General features: G+C 41.6%; 1 long non-coding RNA gene across 1 annotated transcript in view; it reads right to left on the bottom strand.

The window, feature by feature from the left end:
* The window catches only part of LOC137470181 (uncharacterized), a 41,502-nt gene extending 29,962 nt beyond the window's left edge, over positions 1–11,540 (bottom strand). The window contains exons 1-2 of the long non-coding RNA XR_010996932.1: positions 8,852–11,540; positions 7,542–7,591 (exon numbers count right to left, since the gene is read on the bottom strand). This is a non-coding gene — a long non-coding RNA (uncharacterized lncRNA). The remainder of the gene's footprint in view (positions 1–7,541; positions 7,592–8,851) is intronic.
* Between the last annotated feature and the right edge of the window lie 996 nt (positions 11,541–12,536).

Here is a 12,536-nt window from a genome sequence, read left to right on the forward strand (position 1 = left end):
GGCCTGCTCTCCTCCAGTGCCTCTCCCTGTTATAAGAAGGTGAAACCCTTGTTACTGGATGCAGGAATGAGTCTGCCAGAGGGATCTTGTGTGTTTTCCTCTTCCCCTGAAAAGCCTACAGCTAAAGGTTGGTGACAAAGATGATGCTTCAGGTCTTGAGTTTGCCACAACCCTTGAAGACGCAGCATTAAGGACTCAGTTCTACAAAGCATTGGGCAATTTGTGTCCCCCATTAGAGGGCAAATTATCTGATAAAGAACAGGATGGAATAAATTCTTAACAGGTGACAGCTCTGCAGGAAACGTGTAGAACCTGCACACATGACATGGTCCAGCACCTCTCTGAATAGATTTTTTTATCTTCATACACTGACCATATATCCACTTCCAAAGGGAAAATTTATCCCTTGCTCCTATCACTTATTTAACACCCAGCTGCTTCCACAGGACTCCCACATCTCCTGTCTTTTGGATAGTATCAGCATCGGTGCTCAACTCAGGCAACCTTAACCGTATCTAAGGAATCACTTGTCTTTCTCATTATGATCCTGTAGGATTTGGTTTCCCCTACTGCAGCCTCTCCATAGCCACGTTAAAAATAGGCTTGGTAATACTTTTCACATTTGTAGGCTGTCACAAATGGTTAGCAAGGAAGAAGTCATTCAAACACACATGACTTTATAATTAAGGCACCTAACTCTTATAAACCCCATTTTTCACAGAAGCAGTGACTTTTAATAAAGTGCAGTGGAGCTGTGGGGGATTCTGTGGTTTCTGCGTGCAGGCCTTGTGTGAACGTTTCGACCCTCAGCCCTGACCACAGAGACCACAGTCATCAGGAGGAATATTTATTTCCACCCCAGCACTTGTCTGGTCTGGTGGACAAACCCCTGAGCATGGAGACAAGAATGGCACTCATTTCCCTTTGCTGGGCCTCAGTTTCTCCATCTATCAAATTGGGATGATGATTTCTTCACCATTTGAAAGCTGCCTTGAGAGCAAGGGATGAACCAAGCAAGATGGTAAGTTTCCAGGTGGGGTCACTGAGGTGAGCAGAAGTGAATGTAACACTGATGAAGTTGGAGAGAGAGCTGGAAAAGAAGCCCAGGAGCCATGAATCCCATTCCTATGCGTGCTATGAGGGATGGAGCTCCTTTTAGCCCCTGGTCTTCTGAGGAGTAGGATACAAGAAATTAAAACCTGGAAATAAAACTAATGAAGCTCTTTTATCTGGGTCAGGAGGAGGATCACATGATGAGAGCATTCTGGCTGTCTCCATGCATGTAGTAACAACAGACTCAAAGTTGAAAACCTGAAATGAATATTAAAAAGCCATTAGATAATCACTAGAAATTAATTTAACTTCACTGTCAGCTATAGTCTTTCCAGTTCACCTGCTGGGCAAAGTCAGGGAAAATACCTGGTTATCAGCACGACAAAACCAGGTCATTCACAGTGTGAATCACGACGTCCGATGCTGCAAGCGCCGCCTGTCAGCATTCACTGACTTGTCACAGGTGTGAAAATGGGAAAATGGGATACTGGAAAGACATGGTCCACCTCTTGCAGGTCAGGGTGCCCCTCTCTATGACTCCAGCACCTCAGTGCTTCTGTTGCCCAGTTCACCACCAGGCTGAATAATCCTTGCTTTTAACTAATCCTTTGTCTACTCTTTGACTCTACACAGTGTGACTTTTGGTGGCCATTTGAACCCTTGTTGTGGGACATCTGTGACAGGTGACAAGCCTTAGGGTGAAGGAAAAGGCAATAGATTCATCACTGGCACTTGAAGACTTCTGACACTGTCTCATATTCACTTTCCTAATCAGGTGAGGGAAACATGGGTCTAGATAAAGTTGCTAGAGAGTGGGGACAAGGCTGCAGATATGTGCACCCAGAGAGCAGTTTTCAATGGCTCATTGTCAAAACAGAAAACAGTGCTGGAAAGCCAGAAAGTGCAGCCTGGGAGGACAGATTGATCGAGTTACATTTATTAGCCAAAAGAGAGCCTTGGCGGGATGTAAGTGCCTTTGAGCGCAGAAAAGGCTGTTCCAGAGAACACTGGTGCAATCTGTCCTCATGGTTAGGATAAGGAAAGCCTTTACATCGCTGCAAAAAAAGGAAAAAATTCAAACCAGATAGGAAAAAAAATTTATGAGGATCTATAACATTAGTAGACTCAAGACTGTGAAATCTCCATCCTTGGGGGTCTTTAAATACAGGTTAGATAAACCTTTGCCAGGAAAAACAGGTTTAAGGGACTCTGCTTAAGATAGTCAGGGCTGCTAAGGGCTTTCTGTGTGCATTTGAATAATGCCCTGAGGCTTGATGTGCTTCTGGCCAGGCTTTGTGCATCAGCATCCCTTGGGTATAGGCTGCAGGTAGCTCAGTGCAGCACACAGAGATAATCCAGTCTCAAGTTGCCTAAAAAATAGAAGCTTATTTTACATCAGGCAAGACTGGGGCTTTTCTAGGAGATACTGTAGCTGTGTGAGGCTACTGAAATGGCAGCCAGGAAAAAAGCTGCAGTTTAGCCAAGGGCACGAGCCTGGGTCATGTGCAGACCTGAGCCTCTTCTCTGGGATTTCCCCAAGGTTATCTCAAACCAGCTCTGCAATGAGAACTTGGATCTAAGCTGTGTGGACATGACACATGAAGGACTGGAAAACCACATAAAAAGGTATCAAATATTGTAACCCACCCTGTGTCTGATGTCACATTCCTGACCCAGCCCCTCTGCTCTCTTCTTTTGGCAGGTCAGCTGATGTGGATGTCTGCAAAATAATTATTTTGACCTTTCCTGGGCTGCATTAGGAATTTAAGCTGGGTCTTTGGCTTACTGAGGCTGAGTGTAATGCCCAGCTAAGCTAGCAGCATTGGAGAGTGGAAAAGGAAAATGGAAAAATCCTCCCAAGGAACACTCAGAGGGCAGATAGCAGAGAAATCATAGAATCAGAGAATCATGGAGTGGTTTGTGTTGGAAGGGACCTCAAAGACCATCTCATTCCACCCCCTGCCATGTGCAGGGACACCTTCCACTATCCCAGGATGATCCAAGCCCTGTCCAACCTGGCCTTGGACACTTCCTGGGGTGGGGCAGTCACAGCTTCTCTGGGCACCCTGTGCCATGGCCTCACCATCCTCATGGTTTTCAGATGGGCAAACTTGGAGTTTTGGCAACCATATAGGACTGAAATCCCTGCACTGCCTTCACACACACACAAAACATTTAAGTCTCAGACTGAATCTCCATCTGCTCAGTCCAGTGAGTGATTAGGACCCTTGAGTCTTGCACTGGCAGAGGGGAACCCAGTGAGGAGGAACATCAGCCTGTGACTGCTCATCCCAGCAGTGCTCAGGGCTGGTGTTGCTTTGGGATAAGCCCACTGGGACACAGGAAACACTGTGGGCTCTGCTACAGCTCTTTGGAATTGTTTGGTCCACTCAACAGTGAACTCACTACAAATAAAGCCACTGGCAGGCCACACTAAAGCCACACTACAGGCACAATTCACCCTAAGTTAAAGTTGCAATGTAAAATATATTTAAATATAAAATAGACACAAAAATGTGTTCTCTGGTTCAGTGACTGCATGGTAGCAGCTGACATCTTTGGGGAAGGTGCTTTTCAGGGATTTACAGCCAGATGGGGGTTAACAGGCCACAGCTGTACTGTGATCCCCAACTCCACCCCCAATTAATGATCTTCTGAGGACATATCCTTAAATTAGAGGAAGTGACAGGTTTAAATTGGCATGTGCCACACACAGTGCAGTGGCAAGCCCAACAGTTAGTATAATTTTTAATACGGCCATAGAAAACACCTTTTTATACGAATGGAATAAATCATGTTCTCAGCACCTGGAGTTTACACTGGCCAACCTGTAATAGCATATTAATGCAGAGCAGTTGCACATCCTGTTCCAGAGCAGCAATAAAATGGTGAGGGACCCCAGGGTACAGGTATTAGCTGAGGGCACGACTCGCTGGTGGCTGCAGATCACCCTCCCAACAGTGCAGCTGCACCTTCTGCATCACACCACAGACCTCAAACTTATTCTCCTTCCTAGGTGTCCATAGGCTTTTATTTTATTATTTTTCTTTTTCTGATTAAACAGATTTCAATTCAGGAGAACATTATTATTTCCAGCCTTCCTTTAAGAGTGTGCTCTAATTATACCAAATATCAAGACAGTTTCAGGTCAGATGGGGGGCAGATGCTGCTGCTGGTCCTTGGAAACGCAGAGATGGTGGCAAATGCCCCATCCCTGGAAGTGTTCAAGGCCAGGCTGGACGGGGCTTGGAGCAAGCTGGGATAGTGGAATGTGTCCCTGCCCTGGAAGGGGGTTGGAACTGGATGATCTTTAAGGTCACTTCCAACCCAAATAATTCCATGATTCTATGACTCTACATACTTAGCAATGTAAGGGTTCTTCTGAGTAGGCTTCATGGAGAAGTAGGTGGAAAAATGGATCACTTTCTTCCCTCAGAGGTGCTCCCCCAAGATGACAATGGTGGAAGGCAGACCTCAGTGAATTAGTTATATACAGGTTTAAGTGGTGCTCTGAGAGCAGCACCTTCTTTTCTTACATGAAAGCCTGAAATTCTGATTTCAGCCATGAAGCTGCTGCTTCCAGGAGGAGGTTGTTGTACATCTACAAATATCTTCAGTCAAGAAAACGCAACTATTACCTTATGTGTGGTGCCTTTACTGTTCAGCAAAAGATAACAGATCTGGAGAGATTAAACCAGAGTCTGTGTTGATAATAACCAAGGGTTTACATGACATCACACTTAAATTCTTTTGTTTTCTATTGTGTAGAATAGAAGAATTGTGTTCAAACCACAGTGGGAACTCTAAGTCAGCAGCTGCCTTTATCAGGACTCAGTGTCTTCCTGAGGCACTAAAACGTTTGGGGTTTCCAAATCAGAAGAAACAAACACAGCACTTGATAAAGCAGCTGCTGTGCTGGATTCATCTCTCTCTGTACAAGAACAAAACTGATTTTGCAAAGCTGTTGTGGTCAGTTTTTCAGCCACAGAGCTGCTGCAGCTTCCCTACCACCATTTTTAATTTGAATTTTGGGACCTACAATCTTTCTCTTACCATTATTATCAGTACTATTTTTAAAAGAATGGGTCTACAAATTCATTGATACAGCCATAATGAACTGAGGCACTGAAAGGTCTGGATGGGAGCCCAGGTCTTCAGAAAACCATTTCAGTGCCTTCACCTTCAGCATGTGTTGGTAAGGGGTGGGTGAGGGAAGCATCTGCTTTCCTTAAAATAAAAACGAATCGGTAAATGTGCCAAATCTGATATGATACAAAATCAATGTAATACCAAAGGAAGTAGTAGCTAGTTAGGAAAAGCAGCAAACCCCTCATTTCTAGACTTGGAGTGATATCACCAATGACACCTTTGACAAGGAGGTAAACAGGAAAACTGAGTTGGCTGAAAGTCTGTAAGGAAAAGGGAGGGAAAAGTCCATGTTTACCACATGGAAAAGGACAGACAAAGGCAGCACAGAGCTGAATGTTATTTTCAACATTCCCAAAAGAGGATGAGATGGAGAGAGGGTAAAGACACAACAACACTTAAAAAAGACTTTAAACAAGTACTTACTAGTGTTTCTCTCTGAATGGATTTAGACTCTGGCTCCCTTTGTCTGCACAAGGCAAGGAGAGGATGAGCCACCAGATCATGGATGTTGTTGCAGTGGAAAATTTTTGACCAGTTTTGTATTTTTTCTTATCCCTGTTGCAAACCTTTACCCATCCTGAGAAAGGTCTGATCTTGCTTTTGTCCCAAAGACATGTATTTAGGTTTACTGTCCCCACAACCTGACAGTTTTCCTCCTCTGTAAACACAGTAGGATTCCTCTCTTCACAGTTATAGAGAAGAGAATGAATTTGGACAAAAAAATTTATCAGGAACTGACAGAAAGAGGGAGATTTCTTGGTTATGTAAGATACAGTTCTGCAGTCAAGATCAATACAAAATCATTGAAATGTTATAATAGTTCTTTTGACAGGCTGAAGGAATTTGGGTTGTTCTGCCTGGAGAAGAGAAGGCTCCTGGGAGAACTTCCCTTCTAATTAAGAAGAGAATTGGAAAGGGACTCCAAGAGAGTTGGAGAGGGACTTTTTACAAGTGCATGGAGTGATGGGACAATGGGGAATGCCTTTAAACTGAAAGAGGGTAGAGATAGATCAGGTATTAGGAAGAAATTTTTCCCTGCGAGGGTGGTGAGGCCATGGCGCAGGGTGCCCAGAGAAGCTGTGGCTGCCCCATCCCTGGAAGTGTTCAAGGCCAGGTAGGACAGGGCTTGGGGCAACCTGGGATAGTGGAAGGTGTCCCTGCCCATGGCAGGGGGTTGGAATGAGATAATATTTGAAGTCCCTTCCCACACAAACCATTCTGTGATTCTATGATAGCTAATGGAACACAAGCAGCAGGGTCCTGCATTGTATCCATGAAAATCAGTCAATATGAAAAAAAAAAATTAAATAGCCAACCTAGAGCTTCTGAGCAGAACCTGTGCCTCTTTTAATCTGACTGCCTTAGTTACTTGACCAGAGATTTCTTACACTGCTTTATCTGCTGGTTGTCAGATCAAACCTGGGGCTGCAAGACAGACTTAGTTGCCACAGCTGGTGCTGCAGAACTGGTGCAGCACATGCACGGTGTGCTTTGCCTTCCCCCAACAGAGCATCAAAAAGTGTAACCTCAGACTGGGTTCTGTGGGTCCCACGTGGCAAGGAATCCTTTCTACCACAAGAACAACAATTTACCAACCTGGGTGAGCAGAAAACCTACACTCTGCGTTACAGACTGGAATAACCCATCCCACCAACTTCCAAAAACTCCCGAGCTCTGCACCTGCAGGCTGCCAGTTGCTGACCTGGGAAATGTTCCACTGGGGCTCACTGCTTTTCCCACCTAGACTTCAAGAACTGTCATTTAATTCAGTGAAAACAAGGTTTGACCCATGAGTACTTTTTTAAAGGAAAAAATCAAACCTTCTTTTCTGATTTAAGTTTGTATCATTATAGGATTCAAAACATATGAGATGATTTAAACTTTTTCTTTTTAAAATATATACATACACTACATACAAAATGAGGGACTATCTCTGACCTTCCCAGCGAAGTTGAATAGTAATGGTTTTAGTATCCATAAATTTTTGGGTGTCACTTGCTAGTAAAACGTTGGACAGGAAAAACAGGGAGAAATAGCCTATCCATATGAAAACAATAATCATGTAATATTTATTGTCTGGGATTGAAATGTTTCAAATATTCAAAGCAATAAAACGTCAGGAAAAGCTAGACTTCCTGATGTAAAAAGGCCATAAATTTCTTCTCTCATAAGACATAAGGAGAGGGGGAAAATCAATGTGACATTTAAAGCTAAAGAAAGAAAGAGAAAAATAAAGAATGAGAGAAAGAAAAGAAAAGAAAAAAAAAAAAAAAACCACACACCACACTTAAATCTAAGTTAAAGCAGTGGAGAGCCCCCAGAGGGCACAATCCACTTACCTTTGGGAGGCTGCAGGAAGGAAATGGCAGCCAAGAGCACAACTCATGTACTATAAAATATAAGGACATTTCAGAACAATTTAAGGGAGCAAGAGGTATCTCTGAAGTGTCTGGCTCTGACAGCTCTGTCCCACCTCCTTGCTATCTCTCCCTCTCAAACCACAGTCCGTTGGACTTTAAAAATTCCCAAAACATTATTGCCAAAGGAAAAAAAAAAACAAAACCCAACAATTTGCAGATTCAAAAATGCCTTTTTCATACAGGTCAAAGGTGTTTTTTCTAAAATTTCAGGAGGTTTCACAATTTCTTAAAGATTCACAGTATGACATGAAACTTTGGGAAAGAGAAAAATGACAGACAGCAAAGAAACCAAAGGTTACAATCAAATTACTTCCACAAAGTAAAAATATTTTATCTTTACAAGGATAAACCACTTTCATTGCAGAGAGAGGGAGGTATCAAAACAGGGTTATGTTTGCTTTAGGATTTAAAAATCAGAGATGATTTTTGGAACTCAGTTGTCATGAAAAATTTTACTACATATATATTCATATTTATTTAATATATATGCATATAAATGAATACATTTTCTATGCTCCTCCTGCTCACTTATGAATAAAGTTTTAATAACAGGCTCTTTAAGTGTTGCATGAATTTTGCCGTTCCTTCAAGACCACCAAAGAAACCAACTAAGATGCAAAATCCCTTCAGAGCATGCATGGCAACTACATACCTAAGTGCAAATAAAACAAGCCTCAACAAAATAAAAATGAATCCAGCATCATCTACAAGCCCAACTTCAACACTGTAAAAAACACACCTATAAAAACCAGTCGCAGTAAAAACTGGGGAGGTGTGGACATTGGCCAAAAATTCGAAAGTTTGGCTGCTTATACCAAATCTTATCTTCACTACCATAATGTTGGGAAGACTGTAACCTGCAAGGGTGGCCAGAGGAGCAAGGTGGACTAGCTTAGATGGCTACACTTATGTATTTGGATATTGTGAATAAAAGCAACCAACTCAGACTCTGCCCCAAAATACATATGCCCTTAAAACGTGAGGTTTTTAACCCACTAGTCAAAAACAACAGCTGCAGAAGGACAGAGAGCTGTTTACCACTGTATCGGCTCTGAAAGTTGAATGCACATGGGAATTAACTATTCTCAACTATTTCACTGACAAAGTTCTGATCACCAAAGTGTGGAAATTAGCATGATGTAATTGTCAAACAGGAAAAAAAAAGAGATTTTTCCTAAGCAACCGGCTGCTGAGCCCAGTCAGACCAAGGTTAATTTATTCTGCCTTACCTTGGATTATTCAGTGTTGTGGTTCTTGATCTTCCAGTGGAAGAATCTGTCATGTTTTTCCTCTTGTGCTTGCGCCTGATTTACACAGTGAGGAGATAAGCAGGATGCTCATGAGTTTGAGGGAGACCTCAAGGTTGACCTCAACTGTTTGTTGTAGAAGTTCAAGCCCTACAGGAACCATATATCAGTTTTGCCACCATCCCAGAGAAGATGAATAAAAGCAGCACCTTCCATTGGGAAATTGACTGTCAAAGACCCTTTCCCAGGTGCTCAAATCACTCCTTAATAATTATTTCCATTTATTTGTGTTCTGTCTACACGAAAATCTTCTGAGCAGTGAAAATGTAGGACTATGCCGAGACCATTCCAAAACACAAAAGAGTGTAAATTCTTTTTAGTATTAAAGTAAGAACAAGCTGACATGGAGAACACTAGACAGCTCATGTCTAGTTTGCTAAAATTGTGTAGTTGAAGCTACGACAAAATTTGTGCACAAGCAGCAGATTTAGACACTGCTGATCAGCAGATACACAACGATCTGAGCAAGGGAGCTCAGGGGGAAGCTCAGCTGGAGCCTCTCTCCTCTAAACACCTTCCTTCTCCTCCTGCAGTGATGTTTCAGATTTGTTTTCACCTCAGCTTGACATGCAGTTGCTGCCATTTCATTTGCAGATCTGAAGAAATCGTGTCAGTACAAGAAAGGCAATAGTTTCTCTGGAGTTTTTTTGTTTTGTAGATTAATTAAATACTTATGGAAATGAGAGCTAAACAGAACTGGTTTGAGCCAGTTATTGACTGCTGACTATCTGAATCTCACTACACTATATCTTACACCTTCTCTTCTTCCAGGTCTAGTTACAGGATGAGTATCAGCCACCACATTTCAGTGGCATTTTATTGGGTTCAGAACCAGTTCATCTACTAAAAATTAACATTTCACTTTATCTTTGTCAACACCCATTTCAGCTGCTGCACCATTTAAAAGAGGACATTTACGTTTTTTGATTGTGTTTCTCCTCTCATTTCTTTGAGCTCTGATGCACTCTGCTAAGGCAGGCTGGGAGGAGATGAAGGTGAGAATGCTCTGGCACTGCCAAAGCAGGATTTTTGTAATGAGTACATCCCTCATGGTGTTTTAAGAAGTCCAGCATAATTTGGAGGAAGGAAGGTGTCCCACAGTCCATGCTATGCTGAAAACTTGTCTTTTGTGTTTCGGTAGGGGGTCACCAAGTGCCCATGTCACATCTCAGCCAGAAGTTTTCAAAGTCGTGAGCCCTGGATTGGATCCAGATTGAGTGGCTGCATTCTTCCATGCCCAGTTCTCCTTGCAGATCCAGTTGGATACTGCCTTTGTCCCTTTCTCCCCCAGCCTGCAGGGCTGGGTTATGTGCTCTCTGACACACCTATTGCTTTCACTGCAGAGGGGAGATATTTCAGAACTGAATCATTATGGATTTTGAGAAATCCAGGTTTCCGAACCATTCCAGGTTTCCTAACATGTGGCCCATAACTAAGCCTTTCCTCAGAAGAAATAGAACTGACAACACATTACTTTAAAGTTGTGCTGTAGACATAAACACATGGAAACCTGTGAGGCACTCAGACATTACAATAATCAGTCATACGAGGACCAAAGATTGACAGATCACATCTTCACAAAACCAGTAAGAAAAATTTGCAAAGCATCTGGATGAAGACAAGTCCAGAAATACACAGATATTGATATAAGATTCTTGTGCCAATATTTCTGTCCGATAGGAATTAAGATGAATTGTCAATCACAAATATTGAAGAGAGCTATACAATGTAAAATGAAACTGTATTATTATAATTTTAGTTCTTTATTTTCCTTATTTATCATTCCATCTCTCACTACTAATCTATCTTGTTTAAGAAAAATAGTATATGAATATAGTGGAGCTTGATTGCTAAGAATGGCTATTAATGTAGTGCCTCAGAGCACTCTCTAGACAGCTGAAATGCTTTTAACAGTAAAATATGAAGGTTTCCTTCAAATTTGCAGCCATCTGCCTTCTAAAACTTTGTTTCAGTAGTTGCCAAGATTTCAGTGATTTATATAAGCCAAAGTATCTGATTTTTGTCTCCCCACAAGAGATGAGAACTAGTTTTTCTTATTATTTTGTAAAGGCAACATCATTATCTCAAGCAAAAAAAAAAAAAAAAAAAAGAAAAAAGTTGAGCTACATTAAAGATACAGCTTTCAAAATAATTTTTAAGGCATCTGGCCTTATTTAAACCATCAAATTTACATTCAATTCCTTCAGGGATGGCTTCGCTGCTTTGTGCTGGCTCCGTGCCTTCTGAATAAACCTGGATTTAATGCATGCCACCATTGCATTTCCCTGGCTGCACTGCTGCCTGGGGTAGATATATAGCAGAGGTATAAAAAGTAGAGGTATAAAAAGCCAACTTTGGACAAGATGATTCATTCAGGCAAAAACACTCCCAACCCTGTAACTGTTTAAGTTTCAGCTAGAGTTGGACTTGTGACTAATGTCATTATCTATTTATTCTGAATTTATGATTATAAGTGTTTATGTACCATGAAACATGCTCTATGAGCTGGACAGGAAACTATAAACCATTTTATGAGATCTACCCATGGCTGATGGCAGAACCTTAATGCAACACAAAGGTTCATCCACATCCAAGAAATGCCAAAACATATTTTTTTGTATTTCCCCTCTCTGTGAAATGGACTTGACAAAGAGAAGGGTGCCCTGAAAACCCAGGGTACATTTTGGAGACTCACGAGTGTCTCTGGAGAAACATCTGGAGCACTGTCAGCTTCTCCCAATTTCCAGACAAAGACAGAAGTCTTTTAAAGCATTTGATTTTCTCAGAAAAAAGACTGACAGAGGATGGACCTGGAAATGAGATGAAGCTCAACTAGAAAATTGTGTTGCGGCTCCCTCACCTCTGATGAGTTTTAAGCTGAATTATTATCCCTGTTTTGTGGAAGAAAAACTGAACAACCAGGTAGTATAACCACAGGGCAAGGCAGGCACTGAGCTGAGAGCAAAAGTAACACTCCCTCATATGATATACAATCATATTCCTACTGAAACTGAAGTTTCCCTGCTTCAGATAACTAATGTGAAATAATCAACAGAACTGGATTCAGTACCTATAAATCCTGGCTATGAACAGAAATTATCTGCAAGCTGAAATTACAGAAGTGTAAAGCTATTCATATGCAGCCATTAACTGAATCTCAAGCTGAATTTTATATATATATAATAAAAATGTGTAGTATCAGCCTAAGCATACATCTCTGTTTCTGCAGTATGGGAAGTGGTGCTAAGAAACACTCTAAATGCAACACAAGTATTACTGGTTGCATTTTTGTTTTAAACAAAACAAAGAAAACTCTGAAGATGAGAAAAAAAGTGATTACTTCCCAAAATAAGAATAAACTGGGTTAGACCAAGATAGGGAGACATAACATACCTTGTTTGACTCTAAATTCAGCTCCCTGACTTGTGCAGGGAAGTGAAAGGTTTTTATATGGGTTTACTGGGCAAACCCAGATTTTATAAGTAATTGCCTGTCAGGCTGTTCAAGATAGACAAACACACAGCAGACCAACAAAAATATGATCTGTCATATTTCTGAGAGAAATGTATGTTGAGTCTTCATTCTCTGGGACTTTAAGGAGACCAGT

Source organism: Anomalospiza imberbis, chromosome 3 (genome assembly GCF_031753505.1).
Source record: "Anomalospiza imberbis isolate Cuckoo-Finch-1a 21T00152 chromosome 3, ASM3175350v1, whole genome shotgun sequence".
NCBI classification, from domain to species: Eukaryota; Metazoa; Chordata; class Aves; order Passeriformes; family Viduidae; genus Anomalospiza; species Anomalospiza imberbis.